Raw genomic sequence first — 20,654 nt, 5'->3', positions numbered from 1 at the left:
CCCTCCTTCCTTCCTGCCCTCCCATGCAGACCCTCCTCGTTAGTACGGTGGCCCTCCTCCCAGTATTCGCCCAGTTCTGGCCCTGTTTAACCTTTCTCTGACTGGCCTTTGTTTCGCCCTCCTGTTTGCTTTCCTCACCCTCATTTCCTTCACTCCACTCTCTCCCCCCCCCCCCCCCCCTCCCCCATTGCATTGAGGGAGGAGACAAGCTCTGAGACAAGGCAGCACAGTCCCGCGCCAGGCATAACACACATGTGCACAGTTCATGAATCCATTGTCCTTGTTTGCAGTCTGTCCTCCGCTCTGTGTTCTGGTTTTCCCTTCCTTTTTCGTCCCCATGTCTTTTACTGTGGTTGTGTGTGCTCCTCCCCCAGATTGTTCGCTCTAACAAACTCATCAGCCGCCGCTGGGGTGTTAAAATACAGTTTTTTCCCCTCAAATGTTACCCAGAGTTTGGCCGGGAATAACATCCCAAATTTTACCTTGCTTTTGTGCAGTGCTGATTTCGCCTTGTGGAATTCAGCCATTTTTTGGCCAGGTCTGCCCCAATGCACTGATACACCCTTATGGTCTTCCCTTCTCACGTGCTCTGTTTCGTTTGCCTGTTTCGTGCGGGGGACGGGCGCCGCCATTTTGTCCATCCCCGCCATGTGCGACCAGTGGGCACACCATCTTGGATTGGCTCTGAGGACCCCGGTGCGGGTGACTACGCACCGCCCGATGACTACTCCGATCTTCTGCCACGAGTCGCATCAGTCACCTTGGACCAGTCTCGACCCCGCACCCTCTCTACGACGACGATGAAGGTCCTGCTCAACGGGCACGAAACGTGCCTGCTGGACTCCGGGAGCATGGAGAGTTTCATACACCCTGCCACGGTAAGACACTGCTCTCTTCCTGCCCATCCCGTAAAGCAAAAAATCTCCCTGACCTCTGGCTCCCACTCGGTTGAGATCAAGGGGTTTTGTATAGCGGACCACACGGTCCAGGGGAGGGAGTTTAAAAATTACAGGCTCTACGTCCTCCCCCACCTCTGCGTGGCCACACTCCTGGGGTTAGACTTCCAGTACAACCTCCAGACCCTAACATTTAAATTCGGAGGCCCTATACCTCCCCTCACTGTCTGCAGCCTCGCGACCGTCAAAGTTGATCCCCCGTCCTTGCTTGCAAACCTCACCCCTGGATTGCAAACCTGTCGCCACCAGGAGCAGACGATACAGTACCCAGGACCAGATCCTCATCAGATCCGCGGTCCAGCGGCTTCTGAAGGAAGGGGTCATGTAGGCTAGTAATAGCCCCTGGCGAGCACAAGTTCTGGTGGTAAAGACCGGGGAGAAGAATAGGATGGTCATAGACTACAGTCAGACCATCAACAGGTTTATGCAGCTGGACGCGTACCCTCTCTCCCGTATATCCGACCTGGTCAACAGGATCGCACAGTACAAGGTCTTCTCCATGGTAGACCTGAAGTCGGCCTACCACCAGCTCCCCATCCGCGCGAGCGTTCGAGGCGGACGGGCGGCTCTACCACTTTTTAAGGGTTCCCTTCGGTGTCACAAACGGGATCTCGGTCTTCCAACGAGAGATGGACCAAATGGTCGACAGATATGGTTTACGGGCAACTTTCCCATATCTCGATAATGTCACCATCTGCGGCCACGATCAGCAGGACCACGACACCAACCTCCGCAAATTCCTCCAAACCGCAAGACTGAATTCGACTTATAACAAAGAAAAATGCGTGTTTAGCACCGACCGCCTAGCCATCCTCGACTACGTAGTGCGAAATGGAGTGATAGGCCCCGACCCAGAAAGCATGCACCCCCTGATTCAGCTCCCCCTCCCTCACTGCTCCAAGGCCCTGAAGCGCTGCCTCGGGTTTTTCTCTTATTACGCTCAGTGGGTCCCCAACTACGCCGATAAAGCCCGTCCCCTCATACAAACTACCACTTTCCCCCTGTCGACGGAGGCCTGCCAGGCCTTCAGCTGCATCAAAGCGGATATATCGCAAAGGCTACGATGCGCGCCATCGACGAGTCCCTCCCCTTCCAAGTCAAGAGCGACGCGTCTGACGTAGCTCTGGCAGCCACCCTCAACCAAACGGGCAGGCCCGTGGCCGCCTTCTCGCGCACCCTCCATGCTTCCGAAATCTGCCACTCCTCGGTCGAGAAGGAAGCACAGGCCATAGTACAAGCTGTGCGGCATTGGAGGCATTACCTGGCCGGCACGAGGTTTACCCTCCAACAGACCAACGATCGATGGCCTTCATGTTCGACAATGCACAGCAGGGCAAGATAAAAAACGACAAGATCTTGCAGTGGAGGATCGAGTTATCCACCTACAACTATGCCATCTTGTATCGTCCTGGTAAGCTAAACGAGCCTCCCGATGCCGTGTCCCGCGGCACCTGTGCCAACGCACAAGTGGAACGCCTCCGAGCCCTCCATGAGGACCTCTGCCACCCGGGGGTCACCCGCTTCTTCCATTTCGTGAAGACCCGCAACCTGCCCTACTCCATCGAGGAGGTCAGGACAGTAACTAGGGAATGCCACATCTGCGCGGAGTGCAAGCCGCACTTCTACCGCCCCGAACAAGCGCATCTCATAAAGGCTTCCCGCCCCTTTGAACTCCTCAGCATGGACTTCAAAGGTCCCTCCCCTCCAACAACCGCAACACATACTTCCTCAACGTGATTGACGAGTACTCCCGTTTCCCGTTCGCCATCCCCTGCCCCGACATGACCACAACCACCATCATAAAAGCCCTACACACCATTTTCTCCCTGTTCGGATTCCCCGCTTACATACACAGCGATAGGGGGTCCTCCTTTATGAGTGACGAATTGCGTCAATTCCGGCTCAGCAAGGGCATTGCCTCAAGCAGGACGACCAGTTATAACCCCCAGGGTAACGGGCAGGTCGAGCGGGAGAATGGTACGGTCTGGAAAACCGTCCTACTGTCCCTACGGTGCAGAAATCTCCCAGTCTCCCACTGGCAGGAGGTCCTCCTAGACACCCTCCACTCCATCCGGTCTCTATTCTGCACTTCTACTAATCAAACTCCTCACGAACGCCTTCTTGTGTATGTGGAGTACCCCCCCTCCCCCCCCCCCCCCCCCCCCCCCTCCCCCCCACCGGCCGCCTAAGGGTGTTGAAACCTCCACCAAGGACCGGATCATCGCTCCCGGAGTCATGGACGCCTGCATCTCCATCAAAATGTCTGCCGAAGCTCCGTTGGTTGCAGAGGACGTCCAAGGCCCCCTATCGTCTGATCGATTCGATGTGAACTCTTAATGGAGTTTTTTTTTCCTGTCTCTGTAAACAATTACGGGCCAGTGGGCAGCTGCCGGTCGAGAGAGGTATAGTCCCATATCACTAGTCATACTACCAGTAAATTATCCCACCCGCACCGGACTACCAGTCATGGCTGGACGCCCGAGCAGTCCCCCCCCCCCCCCCCCCGCCCCGTTCCTTTCTCAACAAGGGGTGAATGTGGTAGTATGACTAGAGGTACTACGGTACCTGGGTGTGTGAGCTACCATTGGTGGAGAAGGCTTGCTGTTCATTGGCCCAAGTGTTTGCATTTCATTGGTCAGAACGCAAGGTAGCTCCACCCAGTGAGGCGGGGTATAAGAACCCGTGTTTCCCAGCAGCCGGCCTCTTTCTGTACTCGAGCTGCTGGGGAAACATCTTGTTGATTAAAGCCTTCAATTTGGACTACATCCTCGTTTCAGTAGTTATGAATGAAATGAAATGAAAATCGCTTATTGTCACAAGTAGGCTTCAAATGAAGTTACTGTGAAAAACCCCTAGTCGCCACATTCTGCCGCCTTTTCGGGGAGGCTGGTAGTTATTGATCGCGCATTATGTATTATTCTCTTTCCTTTCTGTGATCCCCCACCCTTTAAATTTGCTATTTTCCCATCTGAGTTTGCACCTGGAGCAGCTATGCAACTTGCGTTAGGCTTGAGAATTGTGTCCTCTTTGCATTGGAATTCTGACAAATTATAAAGCATTGTAAATCAAGTTAGAACTCTTCCTCCCATTAAACATTGTGAAGACCAGAACTATTGTCTTCAGCCACATCAACAAATATGTTACCTTGCCATCAATTCCACCCCTCCTTCCCTAGTGTTAAAACCCCACGAGGCCCACAGGAAAACCGTAATGGACCTCCCCGTGAGGCTCGTGGAATACGAGATTCCCCGGTAGTGATTGGAGGCCGACTCAGCTGGGGCTCATAAGATAGAGTATAAACGCTCGCCCAAGCGGGGACCGACATTCTGGTTGTCCCAACGGGAACTGTGAAATGTAAATAGTTGCTGCCCTGGGAAGACTTTATGTTAAGTTATTTCCTTTGTTATTCCTACCTCTGGCTTCATTAAACCTAGGCATTTGTCCCATGTGGAACCAAACTGTTTTTAACTTTGACATGCTATTTAAAATTGGATCACAAACACATATCCTGTGTATCATAAATGCCGCTCGCTTTCACTTCTGTAACATCACCTGTCTTCCCTCCCGCACCCCCACATGGTCTTTGGCTCCCTTGTGGATTGAAAAACTGTCTAACCTAGCCTCCACTGTGGGGTGGAGAATTCCAAAGATTACTGTCCTTCTGAGAGATTAAATTCCTATTTATCTCCACCTTAAGGGAGATCCCTTATTCTGAAATAAGGGGACCAAAATTGTACCGAGTACTCTGGTGAGCTTTCACTAACGCCCTGGACGGTTAACATTCCATGCCCCAAACAATAAAGGCCAACATTCAATTTGCCTTTCTATTTACTTGCTGTATTTACATGTTACCTTTTTATGATTCATGTACAAGGAAACCTAGGTCACTCTGTACCTGACCATTCTATGGTTTCTCTACATTTAAATAATATTTGGATTTTCTTCCTACCAAAGTGATTAACCTCATGTTTTCCCACATTATAAACCATTCACCAATTTTTTGCCCAATCATTCAACCCATCTGTATACTTTTGCAGACTCTGAGTCATCTCACAACTTGCTTTCCTACCGATCTTTGTATCATCAGCAATTTGGCTTCAATGCACTCTGTCCCTTCATCCAAGTCATTGATGTACGTCCCCAATAATTCAAATGTAAACTTCCTATTTTCATGTAAAAATTCCTTTATAGTCTTTCCCCATCCAATCGCTTTAATCTTCTCTGTCCCTACTCCCTCTAATGATGCTGCATTCTTCCAGCTCTGGCCTCTGCTGTACCCCTTTAACCTCTTTGCCCCATCATTGCCATGCTTTCAGCCTACTAGGCTGTAAATTGTTGAATTCCCTCACAAAACAGCTGCACTCTCCTCTCTTACTTAAAGACACTCCTTAAAGAACATGGGTGGAATTCTCCGACCCCCCGGGGGGTCGGTGAATCGCCTGGGGCCAGCGTCAATCCCGTCCCTGCCGTGTCCCGAATTCTCCGCTCCCCCGAGATTCGGCGGGGGCGGGAAGCGCGCCGCGCGGCGAGCCCCCGCGGCGATTCTCTGGCCCGCGATGGGCTGAAGTCCCGCCGCTGACAGACCTTTCCCGCCGACGTGGTTTAAACCACCTTTGGTACCGGTGAGATTGGTGGCGCGGGCGGGCTCCGGGCACCAAAAGCCGTTCGCGCTGGCTGGCAGAGTGGGAACCACTCCGGCACGGGCCTAGCCCCTAAAGGTGCAGAGAATTCCGCACCTTTGGGGAGGCCCGACGCCGGAGTGGTTTACGTCACTCAGTCCCGCCGGGACCTCCTGCCCCGCCGGATAAGGGAGAATCCCGGCCCATCTCTTTGGTCAAACATTTTGTTGACCATCCCATAATATTGCCTTTTTTGTTAGATTGCAGGTTTGTGAAATGCAATGAGAAGTTTTTTCTTTGTTATGAAACTACAAAAATTTAAGTTGTTAGTTGTTAAATTTAGACATAAGAACATAAGAACTAGGAGCAGGAGTAGGCCATCTGGCCCCTTGAGCCTGCTCCGCCATTCAATTAGATCATGGCTGATCTTTTGTGGACTCAGCTCCACTTTCCGGCCCGAACACCATAACCCTCAATCCCTTTATTCTTCAAAAAACTATCTATCTTTACCTTAAAAACATGTAATGAAGGAGCCTGAACTGCTTCACTGGGCAAGGAATTCCATAGATTCACAACCCTTTGGGTGAAGAAGTTCCTCCTAAACTCAGTTCTAAATCTACTTCCCCTTATTTTGAGGCTATGCCCCCTAGTTCTGCTGTCACCCGCCAGTGGAAACAACCTGCCCGCATCTATCCTATCTATTCCCTTCATAATTTTAAATGTTTCTATTAGATCCCCCCTCATCCTTCTAAATTCCAACGAGTACAGTCCCAGTCTACTCAACCTCTCCTCATAATCCAACCCCTTCAGCTCTGGGATTAACCTAGTGAATCTCCTCTGCACACCCTCCAGCGCCAGTACGTCCTTTCTCAAGTAAGGAGACCAAAACTGAACACAATACTCCAGGTGTGGCCGCACTAACACCTTATACAATTGCAACATAACCTCCCTAGTTTTAAACTCCATCCCTCTAGCAATGAAGGACAAAATTCCATTTGCCTTCTTAATCACCTGTTGCACTTGTAAACCAACCTTCTGTGACTCATGCACTAGCACACCCAAGTCTCTCTGAACAGCGGCATGCTTTAATATTTTATCGTTTAAATAATAATCCCGTTTGCTGTTATTCCTACCAAAATGGATAACCTCACATTTGTCAACATTGTATTCCATCTGCCAGACCCGAGCCCATTCACCTAACCTATCCAAATCCCTCTGCAGACTTCCAGTATCCTCTGCACTTTTCGCTTTACCACTCATCTTAGTGTCATCTGAAAACTTGGACACATTGCCCTTGGTCCCCAACTCCAAATCATCAATGTAAATTGTGAACAATTGTGGGCCCAACACGGATCCCTGAGGGACACCACTAGCTACTGATTGCCAACCAGAGAAACACCCATTTATCCCAACTCTTTGCTTTCTATTAATTAACCAATCCTCTATCCATGCTACTACTTTACCCGAAATGCCATGCATCTTTATCTTATGCAGCAACCTTTTGTGTGGCACCTTGTCAAAGGCTTTCTGGAAATCCAGATATACCACATCCATCGGCTCCCCGTTATCTACTGCACTGGTAATGTCCTCAAAAAATTCCACTAAATTAGTTAGGCATGACCTGCCTTTAACGAACCCATGCTGCGTCTGCCCAATGGGACAATTTCTATCCAGATGCCTCGCAATTTCTTCCTTGATGATAGATTCCAGCATCTTCCCTATTACCGAAGTTAAACTCACTGGCCTATAATTTCCTGCTTTCTGCCTACCTCCTTTTTTAAACAGTGGCGTCACGTTTGCTAATTTCCAATCCACCGGGACCACCCCAGAGTCTAGTGAATTTCGGTAAATTATCACTAGTGCATCTGCAATTTCCCTAGCCATCTCTTTTAGCACTCTGGGATGCATTCCATCAGGGCCAGGAGACTTGTCTACCTTTAGCCCCATTAGCTTGCCCATCACTCCCTCCTTAGTGATAACAATCCTCTCAAGGTCCTCACCTGTCATAGCCTCATTTCTATCAGTCGCTGGCATGTTATTTGTGTCTTCCACTGTGAAGACCGACCCAAAAAACATGTTCAGTTCCTCAGCCATTTCCTCATTTCCCATTATTAAAACTCCCTTCTCATCCTCTAAAGGACCAATATTTACCTTAGCCACTCTTTTTTGTCTTATATATTTGTAAAAACTTTTACTGTCTGTTTTTATATTCTGAGCAAGTTTATTCTCATACTCTATCTTACTCTTCTTTATAGCTTTTTTAGTAGCTTTCTGTTGCCCCCTAAAGATTTCCCAGTCCTCTAATCTCCCAGCAATCTTTGCCACTTTATATGCTTTTTCCTTCAATTTGATACTCTCCCTTATTTCCTTAGATATCCACGGTCGATTTTCCCTCTTTCTTCTGTCCTTCCTTTTTGTTGGTATAAACCTTTGCTGAGCACTGTGAAAAATCGCTTGGAAGGTTCTCCACTGTTCCTCAACTGTTCCACCATAAAGTCTTAGCTCCCAGTCTACCTTAGCTAGTTCTTCTCTCATCCCCTTGTAATCTCCTTTGTTTAAACACAAAACACTAGTATTTGATTTTACTTTCTCACCCTCCATCTGTATTTTAAATTCCACCATATTGTGATCGCTCCTTCCGAGAGGATCCCTAACTATGAGATCATGAATTAATCCTGTCTCATTACACAGGACAAGATCTAGGACCGCTTGTTCCCTCGTAGGTTCCATTACATACTGTTCTAGGAAACTATCGCGGATACATTCTATAAACTCCTCCTCACGGTTGCCTTGACCGACCTGGTTAAACCAATCGACATGTAGATTAAAATCCCCCATGATAACTGCTGTACCATTTCTACATGCATCAGTTATTTCTTTGTTTATTGCCTGCCCCACCATCTCGTTACTATTTGGTGGCCGATAGACTATTCCTATCAGTGACTTTTTCGCCTTACTATTCCTGATTTCCACCCAAATGGATTCAACCTTATCCTCCATAGCACCGATGTCATCCCTTACTATTGCCCGGATGTCATCCTTAAATAACAGAGCAACACCACCTCCCTTACCATCCACTCTGTCCTTCCGAATAGTTTGATACCCTCGGATATTTAACTCCCAGTCGTGACCATCCTTTAACCATGTTTCAGTAATGGCCACTAAATCATAGTCATTTACGATGATTTGTGCCACCAACTCATTTACTTTATTCCGAATACTACGAGCATTCAGGTAAAGTACACTTATGTTGGTTTTTTTACCTCTGTTTTGAATCTTAACATCTCCAGTTTTATTCCTTTTGTTATTACTGGGCCTATTCACTGTGCTCCCCTCAGTCACTGGACCTTGTACTGTCACCCTGATGGATTTCTGACTATGTCTTCTCTGCCTTGCACTTTTCCCCTTACTTCCTTTTGTTTCTGTCTTTCTATTAGCGTTGAATTCACTGCTCCCACCCTTTGAGGAATACATGCTTTGAAGAAATGCTTTCTTCCTCTCCAACAGGATTTTTGTGAGGGCCACGAAGAATCCAGCACGAGTTTTCAGGATACAAAGAAATAACATTTATTTACAATAACATATATACAGCAGCAACTCCCCTTACAGCTCACTGCTCTCTCTCTCTCTGCTGGTTCCAAACTGGCCAGCTAATTTATGCAGGGTGTCTGCTAATGATTTCTCCGCCCCCCCCTCATTGGGGAAGCTCATACTCCCACAGGATTGTGGGATTGTCATTAGTCCCCAGCCAATGGTAAGCAGGCAGATTATAACATCCCTCCCCCCTCAAAGTCCAAGTAATCCACCGAAGACCCTGGCGAAGGAGGGCGTCGGACTCGTTTTGCCGCAGGCCGGACACCATTTGCACAAGGTGCTGGATTAGGCAGCGTGTAACGAGATGGAGACCGGTGCTTCCATGATAAACGACATTCCCCCTCTGAGGTGTCTTGTGTCTCCATCTCGTAGTCAGAGTCTGCTGCCTCCATCATCTCGACGTCTTTATCTCCACGCGATTCTGTCACGACCTGCGCAGGCATTGAGTGAGGCACCAGAGGAAGATTGTGAGGAATACTTTCCATTGTGTCTGGTCTCTGCGGCTGTAGGAATGAGCTCCTGGGGCAGGCAATCTTTGGCAGGGATAGTCTTCTGGACCGAACATGGTCTACATGTTTGCGCTGGAGACGCCCCTGGGCTTGTACCTGGTAAGAGATAGGGCCCGTTTGGCGAAAGATTACGCCAGGGACCCACTGGGCACCACCAGCAAAATTCCGAACGAACACTGGGTCACTGGGCGTAAACTGCCGAATCGGCCGATGCCGAAAAAAACCATGTCCCTGCCGTTCTTGTGTGCAGCGTACTTTTGCGCCAATGTCCGGGAAAACCATGCTAAGGCGGGTGCAAAGTCTCCGGCCCATTAGGAGTTCTGCGGGAGCTACCCCAGTCACCGCATGGGAGGTGGTCCTATATGAAAACAAAAACCAAGCCAGTCTCATGTCCATCGACCCAGAAGACTGCTTCTTTAGGCCTCGTTTGAATGTCTGCACTGCGCGCTCCGCCAACCCATTTGAAGCCGGGTGGTATGGGGCAGTGCGGATATGGCGTATGCCGTTCATCTTCATGAACCTTGCAAACTCCGCACTTGTGAACGCAGTGCCATTGTCCGTGACCAGCACCTTGGGGAGGCCATGCATACTGAAAGACAAACGCATCTTCTCGATTGTTGCGCAGGACGTTGTGCCTCCCATCTTATGCACCTCTAGCCGTTTAGACTGGGCGTCGATTAATAGCAGGAACATGGATCCTTGGAAAGGGCCGGCGAAATCCGCATGCAAGTGCGCCCAAGTCCGCCCTGGCCATTCCCAGTGATGTTGGGGCGCGACCAGCGGAAGCCTCTGATGCTTCTGGCAAATGGAGCAGTTTTGGGCCACCTTCTCAATGTTGGTGTCGAGGCCTGGCCACCAGACATAACTCCGGGTCAACATTTTCATTTTGATCACACCTGGATGCCCATTGTGCAAGTCTCTCAGTATCAGCTCCTGTCCTTTATCGGGACAATCACACGCATCCCCCACAAGAGGATATCGTCTTCCACGCTAAATTCTGACAGCTTGGAGGAAAATGCCCGCAACTAGCCTGGGAGTTGTCTATGCTGCCCTCCATACAGGACTATGTGCCGAACCTTTGACAGGACTGGCTCCGTCTGGGTCCACTCACGGATCTGTGATGCCGTAACAGGCAAGGTGTCCATAAAATTTAGGGTTGCAACCACCTCACCGGTCGTGGGGGTCAACATGGGGCCGGTCGATAAAGGCAATCGGCTCAGTGCGTCGGCATTCCCTATCTGGGTTCCTGGTTTGTGTTCCAGAGAATACTCGTATGCAGCGAGCAACAAAGCCCAGCGCTGGATCCGTGCAGAAGCAATGGGCGGTATTGGCTTATCCTCTCTGAAAAGTCCCAGCAGAGGCTTATGATCAGTCACGATAGTGAAGTGGCGGCCATATACGTACTGGTGGAAACGTTTCACTGCAAAGACCACTGCCAGGCCCCCCTCCTTGATCTGCGCGTACTTTTTTTCCGCTGCTATCGGCCGCTCGGCCCCGTTCTCCATCTTGTGGGACAGGACGGCCCCAATACTATACGGGGATGCATCACATGTGACGAGCAAAGGCTTTCCAGGATCATAGTGGGTTAGTAACCCAGAAGACGACAATTGTTGTTTTACCTGCCGGAAAGCGGTTTCTTGCGGCTGACCCCAAACCCAGGTGTGATTCTTCTTTAGCAGAAGGTGCAACAGGACCAGCATAGTTGGGGAGGAACTTTCCGTAATAGTTTACGAGGCCGAGAAACGAACGAAGACGCAAAGTGGCAGTCGGGGCGGGGGCCTGTTGAATCGCGCGCACCTTCTCTGCAACGGGGTGCACCCGATAACCCAGGTAGACTACTTCCTTTGCCTGGAAAACGCACTTTGTGTGACGTAAATGGACTCCAGCCTCCGAAAAGTGTCTCAGGACAGCCTCCAAATTTTCTAAATGTTCCTGCTCCGACGACCCTGTGATCAAAATGTAATCTAAGTAAACAGCAACACGCGGTAAACCTCTCAAAATGCCCTCCATAACGCGTTGAAAAATAGCACAGGCAAAGGATACTCCAAAAGGCAAACGTGTATTAATCGTTACATATGGCCGGGAGGAAGGGTCCAGCTCCAACTGTAGGTAGGCGTGACTCACATCTAATTTTGTGAAAGAGAGTCCGCCTGCAAGCTTCGCGTAGAGATCCTCTATGTGAGGCATTGGATATCGGTCGAGTCGGGAAGCCGTATTCATTGTAAGTTCATAGTCGCCGCACAAGTGAACTGTGGCATCTGGCTTCATTACAGGTACAATTGGTGCTGCCCAGTCAGCGAAATAGACGGGCCTGATGATACCCAAAGTCTCAACGAGTGAGCTCCCCTTCTACCTTCTTGAGCAAGGCGTAAGGCACCGGGCGCGCCCGGAAATAGCGCGGCGTGGCTCCTGGTTCGACTTGGATACGGGCAACAGCCCCTTTTATTTTCCCCAAACCGGGCTGGAATACATCTGGGTATCGTCCTAGCACCTCAGTCAACCCTCCAGAAACTGTTTGGAGGATGTGCTGCCAGTGCAACCGCAAATGGCGCAACCAGTCCCGACCCAACAGGCTGGGCCCATGGCCGCGCACCACGATAAGTGGGAAACGCCCCTCCTGGCGTCCATAAACAACAGGGGTCATCGTAGTTCCTGCAATGTCCAATGGTTCCCTCGTATAGGTGGCCAACCTGGCCTGTGTGTCGGTTAATGTAAGGGTCTGTATACCCTGCTTGATGCGGTTGAATGTCCTCTGGGCGATCATGGAGACCGCTGCGCCAGTGTCCAACTCCATCTCAAGCGGGTGACCATTGACCCGTACTGTCACTTTAATGGGGGCCACACGGGGAGCTGCCACACAATGCAGCTGCAGGCAGTTATCCTCCGTCTCCACGTCCTCGGGAGTAGTCGCCGCAGTTTCATCCAAATGAAAGGTACGGCCCCTCGGCTGGCCCCAGTTTCAGTCGGAACGACGACGCCTCTGGCGCCCCCAGGACAGGCGTCCGCGACGTGGTCGGCGCCTACAAGTCTGACACGGACATGGCTCCTCATCCATTGGTTCTGGAGAAGGCTCCCTTTGGGGAGGAATGTCTGACGGTCACTGGCGTCGATCCGGACGGAAGGGGTTGCGCCCCAAGGCACGCACCTCCATTCCCTTTAGCTCCTGCACTCCTCGTTCTGCGCTCTCTTGGGACAATACTATTTGAATGGCCTGTTGAAAAGTCAATGTTGGCTCGGCTAACAACTTTCTCGGGTGGCCGCATTGTTAATACCGCAAACCAAATGGTCGCGTAACATCTCTGACAAGGTCTCACCATAGTCACAGTGCTCCACAATCCTGCGTAGCCTGGATAGAAAGTCAGCAAGGGATTGTCCTGGGGGCCTTTCAGCGGTATTAAACTAGTAACGGACTATCGTGGATGGGGTTGGGTTAAAATGTTGCCCCACTAAGTTCACAAGTTCATCAAATGTTTTGGTGTCTGGCGCAGCTGGGTACGTAAGGCTCCTAATCACCCCAAACGTATGCGGGCCGCAGGCGGTGAGCAATATGACCACCTGCCGCTCGTTTTCGGTGATGTTGTTTGCCCGGAAATAGTAACGCATCCTTTGTGCATACTGGTTCCAGCTTTCCAGCGCAGCATCAAAAACATCCAAACGTCCATACAGAGGCATGGTGTAATAGAAAACAACTTCCAACCTGTATCCAACAAAAATCCAGGGAGGTGGCTTCAGCAGTGTTGACAGCTATTCACTTTAACCCTCGTCGCCAGTTTTGTGAGGGCCACGAAGAATCCAGCACGAGTTTTCAGGATGCAAACATACATACATACATACATACATACATACATACATACATACATACATACATACATACATACATACATACATATATATATATATATATATATACAACAGCAGCAACAACTTCTCTTGCTGCCAAACTCCTCTCTCCCTGGTTCCAAACTGGCCAGCTCTATTTATGCAGGGAGTCTGCATAATGATTTCTCCGCCCCCCTCATTGGGGAAGCTCATACTCCCACAGGATTGTGGGATTATCATTAGTCCCCAGCCAATGGTAAGCAGGCAGGTTATAACAAGGATTTTGACTTTTTGCTTTTACCGTGTTCACTTTCATTGCTTCCTGTTTCTCTTCTAATGTTTGATCAAGTATCTCCTAAATCACTACCATCTCCCCTCCCAAAGCAACTGTCTCCAACTCTGACTTGTACTTCAGGAATTACAACTGGAATTCCAGATGTTTTGGATCCGCCCATGATTACAGGTATGGCCAAGCATACAAGTGTGGTGACGCTCCGGTGGTTTTCATGAATTGTCACGGGCAGTTTCTTTGAGGAATATGGAATTTCCTAGGCCCTTTAATCCCGCCCAGACTGGATTGTTGTATACTGCAATCTTTCTGCTGCTTCTTGTTTTGTGTTAATTTTGTGTAAAAATGGAAAATCTCCAATAAATAGACATTAAAAAACTATAAACCCTCCCATCCCTCTTTCTGTTAGGATTCTATGCCATGCTTCCAGTTCTTCTGTCCACATTAGATCTGTTCTGATGACACCATCTTTTTTCACTTATCCAATTGCTAAACTCTTTTATCATCTATTCTCTCCTACTTTACACGTTATCACTGACCTTCATTCTATTTCATACCTTCCTTTCCCCCATTTGTTTCCCTGCTTCTGTATTTGCTTAAAACCTGTTTCAACTCTAACTTTTGCTAGATCAAGGGCAGCACGGTGGTGCAGTGGTTAGCAATACTGCCTCACAGCGCCGAGGACCCAGGTTCTACCCCGGCACCAAGTCAGTGTGGAGTTTGCACATTCTCCCCATGTCTGGCGGCCACACCCCCGCCCCACAACCCAAAGGTGTGCATGGTAGGTGGGTTGGCCACGCTAAATTGCCCTTTAATTGGAAAAAAACAAATTGGATACTCAAGTTAAAAAAGCTTTTGCCAGTTTTGATGAAAAATTCATGAACTGAAATGTTGGGCTAGATTTTACTCTTCCCCACACCAGGAGCGGGATTCTCCCCTACCCGGCGGGGCGGGGGTCCCTGCGTAGCGGAATGGCGCCAACCACTCCAGCGTCGGGCCTCCCCAAAGGTGCGGAATTCTCCGGGTGGCGGAGAATTTCTGCCACGGCGGGGGTGGGATTTTCGGCGGCCCCGGGCGATTCTCCAGGTTTGGAAACAGGGCTATAAAATCTCCACCGCATGGTGTGAGGCAAGGTGGTGGACCTCCTTTGCTCCTTGGGCCTTTGGTCCATCCCCATCATCCCATTTAACCCTCCCACTAGACTCTTCAAATTAGCCCCCACCCCACTCTTCACCCTTGCTGGGACCCCGACCCGAATTGCTTGGGCTTTTAAAAAAATAAATTTAGATTACACAATTATTTATTTTTGTCCAATTAAGAGGCAATTTAGCGTGGCCAATCCACCTAACCTGCACATCTTTGGGTTGTGGGAGTGAAACCCATGCAGACACTGGGAGAATGTGCAAACCCCACATGGACAGTGACCCAAGGCTGAGATTCGAACCCGGATCCTCAGCACCACAGTCCCAGTGCTAACCACTGCGCCATTTTCGGCTGATGCTGCTAGGTATACAGACGGCTTTTCCTTCCAAGTTTGGGGTGGAAGTCTCCCTTTAAAGCAATTAATGCTGCTGCCGGCATTACATTTCTGCTGGGCTGCCATTATGATCGTGGGAAAGGGAGAGAGTAGGAAGCATTGCACTCAAGAAATTCAGCTATTTTTCTCTGTAGATGCTCCCAGACCTTCTAAATATTGCCAGTATTTGCTGTTGATGTCTGTATTTGCAACCCGAACACATCTGCTACAATGTGAGGGAAAATTGGAGTATCTTGGGCGCGATTGTCCTGCTATCGGCGGGCGGGCCATACTGGCGCCAAAGAGTGGCGTGAGCCACTCCGGCGTCGGGCCACCCGGAAGGTGCGGAATCCTCTGCACTTCCCGTGGCTAGGCCGGTGCTGGAGTGTTTGGCGCCGTAGGGCCTCCGCCGGCCGGCGCGAGTTGGCGCATGCGCAGGAGTGCCTGTATGTTCTGGCGCATGCGCAGAACCGCTGGCGTAATCCCTGCGCATGCGCTGGGGATTTCCTCTCCACACCGGCCGTGGCGGAGCCTAACAGAGGACAGCGCAGAGGGAAAGAGTGCCCCCATGGCACAGGCCCGCCCGCAGATTGGCGGGCCCCTATCGCGGGTCAGGCCACCGTGGAGTCCCCCCCCCAGGGCCGGATCCCCCCGCGCCCCCCCGAGGACTCTGCAGGGTATGGACCTTGTCTAATCCACGCCGGCGGGACTGGCCGAAAACGGGCGGTCGCTCGGCCCATTGCGGCCCGGAGAATCGCGGGGGAGGCCACTGCCAACGGCTTCCGACCGGAGTGGTGGGATCCTCGCCCCCGCCCAAAAACCGGCGCCGGAGAATTCGGCAGGCGGGGGCGTGATTCACGCTGCCCCCCGGCGATTCTCCGACCCGGGGGGGGGGGGGGGGGGGGGGGGGGTCGGAGAATCCCGCCCTTTGTTTATCTTGAGACCCATTTCTACTTCTGTCTTCTAGTTCTGTGTATTTTAGTTGAAAAACATTCTACTAACATTGAAATTCTACATTTCTTTTAGGCTCTTGTTTCTCTCCGTAATCATTCTTGTTCGTGCTATATTTGGAGATGGGACAGATTTTCCTATTATTCTACTAGGCATAAAGAATCACCGGGACACAGAGCAAAACAAGACTGGGAAGATAATGCCCATAGCAGGTTTTCCATCCATTTAAACTAATGGCTCAAAAATCAGCAGGCTTTATCTCTGCCCAGTTTTCTCTGCAGGTGCCCGGGCGATACTACACTCTAAGCGCAGTAATTGAAACAATTTGTGTTCAGCAGGATCATCTTCGCAACTCCAGAAGCATCTACCCTCTTTAGTCTTCACAATTAATGTTTCAATGTACTCCGTAAAGAGACAAAAGACTACCAGTAGAATTTGAGGAAAATGTAATATTTCAGAGACAAGTCGGCAATAGTTAAATTAATTGAGTTGACACATCTTCATTCGGATACCTTAATGAGAAATGATGAAAAGCTTCAATGATTGTGAAGCTGTCAGGATTATATAAGTTACATTTCTCAGAGATAATTTATGTGAGCTTTATAATTTTCTTTGAAAAAGCTTTTAAATAAAATGTTGCGCATCCTCTATCTCATTCTGTCTTTGTCCTTGTAGAGAATTTGCACTTTTCAGAGTGGATATGAGCTGTCAAAGGAAGTAAGGAGTTTGGTGATAGTCTACAAGAACATCATATTTGCTTCTTAACTACATTCAGTCTTCCAAAAGATGTCAAAATTACATGCTAATTTGCTGAATGTGCTATTCTTTTGGAATACTAAATGAAACAGACAATGTGCTTGAACTCGCAGTTGACTGAGTTTCCAGTCATTTGACAGTCTCACTGCTAAATAATTGTTCAGTATGTAAACTTCACTCTTGAAATCCATGCTCTAAAGTCAAACATATTCTCACTTTATCAGTTCCATTACCTCTTGTAAATATCTGTAACAACAAAGTATACTCAGACGTTTTGGTTATCTTTGTTACCTGCAGAAATTGTAATATATATTGTATCATAACTAAAGAGTTTTCATTTATATAGTACATTTTGCAATCTCTTAAAGCAATTTATAGTCAATCAAGACCCTTTGAAGTGCAGTTGCTGTTGTAACATAAAGAAATTAGTACAAAAATGTTGTTTTCAAAACTTTAATAAAAGTAATTTGCATAGTAAAACAGTAAGCAGGGTGGCTTGCAATAGTTACAGAGTGTCATTAGAAATTGTCTTATGCTTTCTCTGGGGTTTTTTAATAAGGTGATTAATTCCACTGTTGTCCCAGTGTAAGGATCAAAAAACAGACTGTTGTTTTTGGTTGGTAATATTATATCAGGTCCCATTTGCAAATTAATTAGACTGCACATGATTAGAAAACATTTAGATGCGGGAGAAACGTACTTGAATATGCCTGTTTGTACTCCTGTTGGTGTGGTGTAAAGATTAGGGCGGCACGGTAGCATAGTGGTTAGCACTGTTGTTTCACAGTACCAGGGACACAGGTTCAATTCTCGGCTTGAATCACTGTCTGTGCAGAGTCATAGTGTCCCTATAGTGCAGAAGGAGGCCATTCGGCCATTGGGTCTGCACCAGCCCCACACTACCTAGGCCTAATCTCCTGCCGTACTCCTACAGCCCTACCCTAAGGGGCAATTTTGCATAGGCAATTCACCTAAGCTGCATGTCTTTGGAATGTGGGAGGAAACCGGAGCGCCTGGAGGAAACCCATGCAGACATGGAGATAACGTGCAAATGCAACACAGACACCCGAGGTTGGAATTGAACCCGGGGTTCTAGCGCTGTGAGGCAGCAGTGCTAACCACTGTGCCATCGCATGGAATCTGCATGTTCTCCCCGCGTCTGCGTGGGTTTCCTCCGGGTGCTCCAGTTTCCTCCCACAAGTCCTGAAAGATGTGCTTGTTATGTGAATTGGACATTCTGAATTCTCCCTCAGTGTACCCGACATGTGCCGGAGCGTGGCAATTAGGGGATTTTCACAGTAACTTCATTGCAGTGTTGATGTAAGCCTATTTGACACACTCATAAAGATTATTATTATTACAATACTGCAAGGAAGCATTTCCGAGTTATATCACAAATCAAAATGCATAATATGGATGCAGGTTCTCGACAGTACGGTGTAACAGGTCCCAACTGGTAAGCTTGCAAATTTGACTTTAGAGCTACCAGTACCTCCATCTTCAATCCAGTGAGTTTCATATTCTTAGTTATAGTGGTGGATTATTTTTATGCAGTCGTTATAATGACTTGAAAGCCACTTAGCTGAGGAATCTGTTACTGCCCACCGGTACCAACTGGCATTGTGGGAATAAATGCAAACACATTTTGTTTCTGCATGACTTAGAAATGAACCCTTTAACATGGTATCACTGTTCCCCTAAGGTTTCTGCTGATCACCTGTAAGAGAACCCTTGTGGAAATTCCAGATAAGTCTTTTCAGCTGGAGAAATGTTCAGGCATGACTGGCGGGATTCTCTGTTTGCCGATGCCGATATTGCAAAACGCGATTGGGCAGAGAATAGGTTCCGACGGTGAAATCGTGGTGGGCGCCAATTTGACACCACATCACGATTCTCCGTCATCTCGACAGCGCCATCAATGCATTCCGGAATGCACGTACAGTGGACACCGTTTGCATATCATTAGCGGGCCTGACCCGGTATTCTCTGGGGGCCTCTGCGATGCTCTGCCTTCGATGGCCCGAGTTCCCGACGGCGCAGTTCACTTGTGTTTTTAGAAATCGTGAAACAGACTTGGTAACTGCTGAGGTAGAGAGAGGGGGTACCGAAAGTGTCCAACATCACCCTAGTTTGCTGACAGTTGTGCCGCTGGTCGGGGGGCTTCTGCCAGGGCCACGGGGAGTAGCATGAGGTGGCCAGAAGGCGGGCTGTTGGGTCGGGGTGGACAGGCACGGAACGGCATTGCCGCAGCCGGCAAGGTGGCCATGCAGCTGCGCATACCCCCCCGGGCCACCCCCCTGTGTGCCCTCTGGCCCCAGCCGACTCATCCGCTGTATGGGCATGCTCTTGCACAACCAGTGCCATCATATTGGCTGGGATGAGTGTGTGTAGGGATTATAACGTGTATATGCGGCTGCAGGTTGTCAGCCTCCCGAGTGTCAATCACAAACCTGGCGAATCGATTTTCATTGGAATCTATTGTATTCCATGTGGCGCCGGTGCTAGCTCCTTAACATAATCAGTCCAGATGTGGCACCAGTTTTGCAGTCTTGAAAATCCACAGATTCTGCGTTGGCGTCAACACTTGTTCTCAGAAACGGAGAATCCCGCCGATGGGCATTCCTATAATATAGGAGTAGGAAAACATGCAATGTAATATTTGCAATCATTGGTATGTAAGATGCCTGATAAGAATTTCTCTGGAACCTCTTCAGATGTCCTACCATATTGAATACATGCAGAACCACTGGAGAACCAGGGCTTCCCCAATTGCTCTACATTTCCACCAAAGTTACAGTAGGCGATTGAAAAAATCCTTGCGGTAATTTTGCAGAAGCAAACCATGTGTACTTTTTTTTATTGGTGTACAGAAGATACTGGTCATTTGACAAATGAAGCATGTTCAACAAGTAGGACTTCCTTCATATTTAGTTCCATAGATGTGTTATTCAGTCGACCTTTGGAGCCTTAAAGAATTCTTCCAAAAACGGGGTGTGACTGATATGCAGAGTATGAACTGTCATTGGCATCTAACACAAAGATTGGGCATGTCTTCAACTTCCGCACATCTTTGCAACATAGTCCGTACTGCATGCTTGATCCCTTGCATCCAGTTATAAGGTACCGTGAGGTAAAACATCCACTTGTTGGGTGAAAAATTGAGGCTGACTACTGTAGAGAAAAGGATTAATGTGAATAATAACTACTGAGCATGTGCATAAGGAGTCACAGTGATGTCACTCACTGAGAGAAGATGCCTGAGAAGCATCTTAGAGAGTAGTTCCAGTTATGTCTTGGTCTTATTTAACCTTTATAAATAGTATGTAAGTAAATGTGTTTTCAACAAAAGACCATTAGCTCTAACAAGATCTGGAGTAAGAAGCCAGCGAATTCTGAGGTTAAACCACGATAACAACTACTATACCATGTCATGTGAAAAACAGCATCAACTTATATGCAATACTATGAATTTTGGGACTGGGAAAATGGGATAATCTTATGTGCCAGGTTGATTTATATGTCGTAATTAACAGTATTCTGGTGAAGTCAGAGATGATGAATTCCGTGTAGAAACAGTGGAAGCACAACATCAAGCTGTTCTGCTCTGATGCTGCATGTACCATGTTACATAAAATAAGGGAAAGT

The 20,654-nt window shown here is 48.7% G+C and overlaps 1 protein-coding gene across 2 annotated transcripts in view; it reads left to right on the top strand.

Moving 5' to 3' along the window:
• Positions 1–20,654, top strand: part of LOC119966149 (dynein heavy chain 11, axonemal-like) — a 622,669-nt gene that overhangs the window by 218,662 nt on the left and 383,353 nt on the right. The window lies entirely within an intron of this gene.

Source organism: Scyliorhinus canicula, chromosome 5 (genome assembly GCF_902713615.1).
Source record: "Scyliorhinus canicula chromosome 5, sScyCan1.1, whole genome shotgun sequence".
In the NCBI taxonomy this organism is placed as follows: Eukaryota; Metazoa; Chordata; class Chondrichthyes; order Carcharhiniformes; family Scyliorhinidae; genus Scyliorhinus; species Scyliorhinus canicula.
Note: the sequence above shows the minus strand (reverse complement) of the source record. Positions and strands in the feature narration are given on the sequence as shown.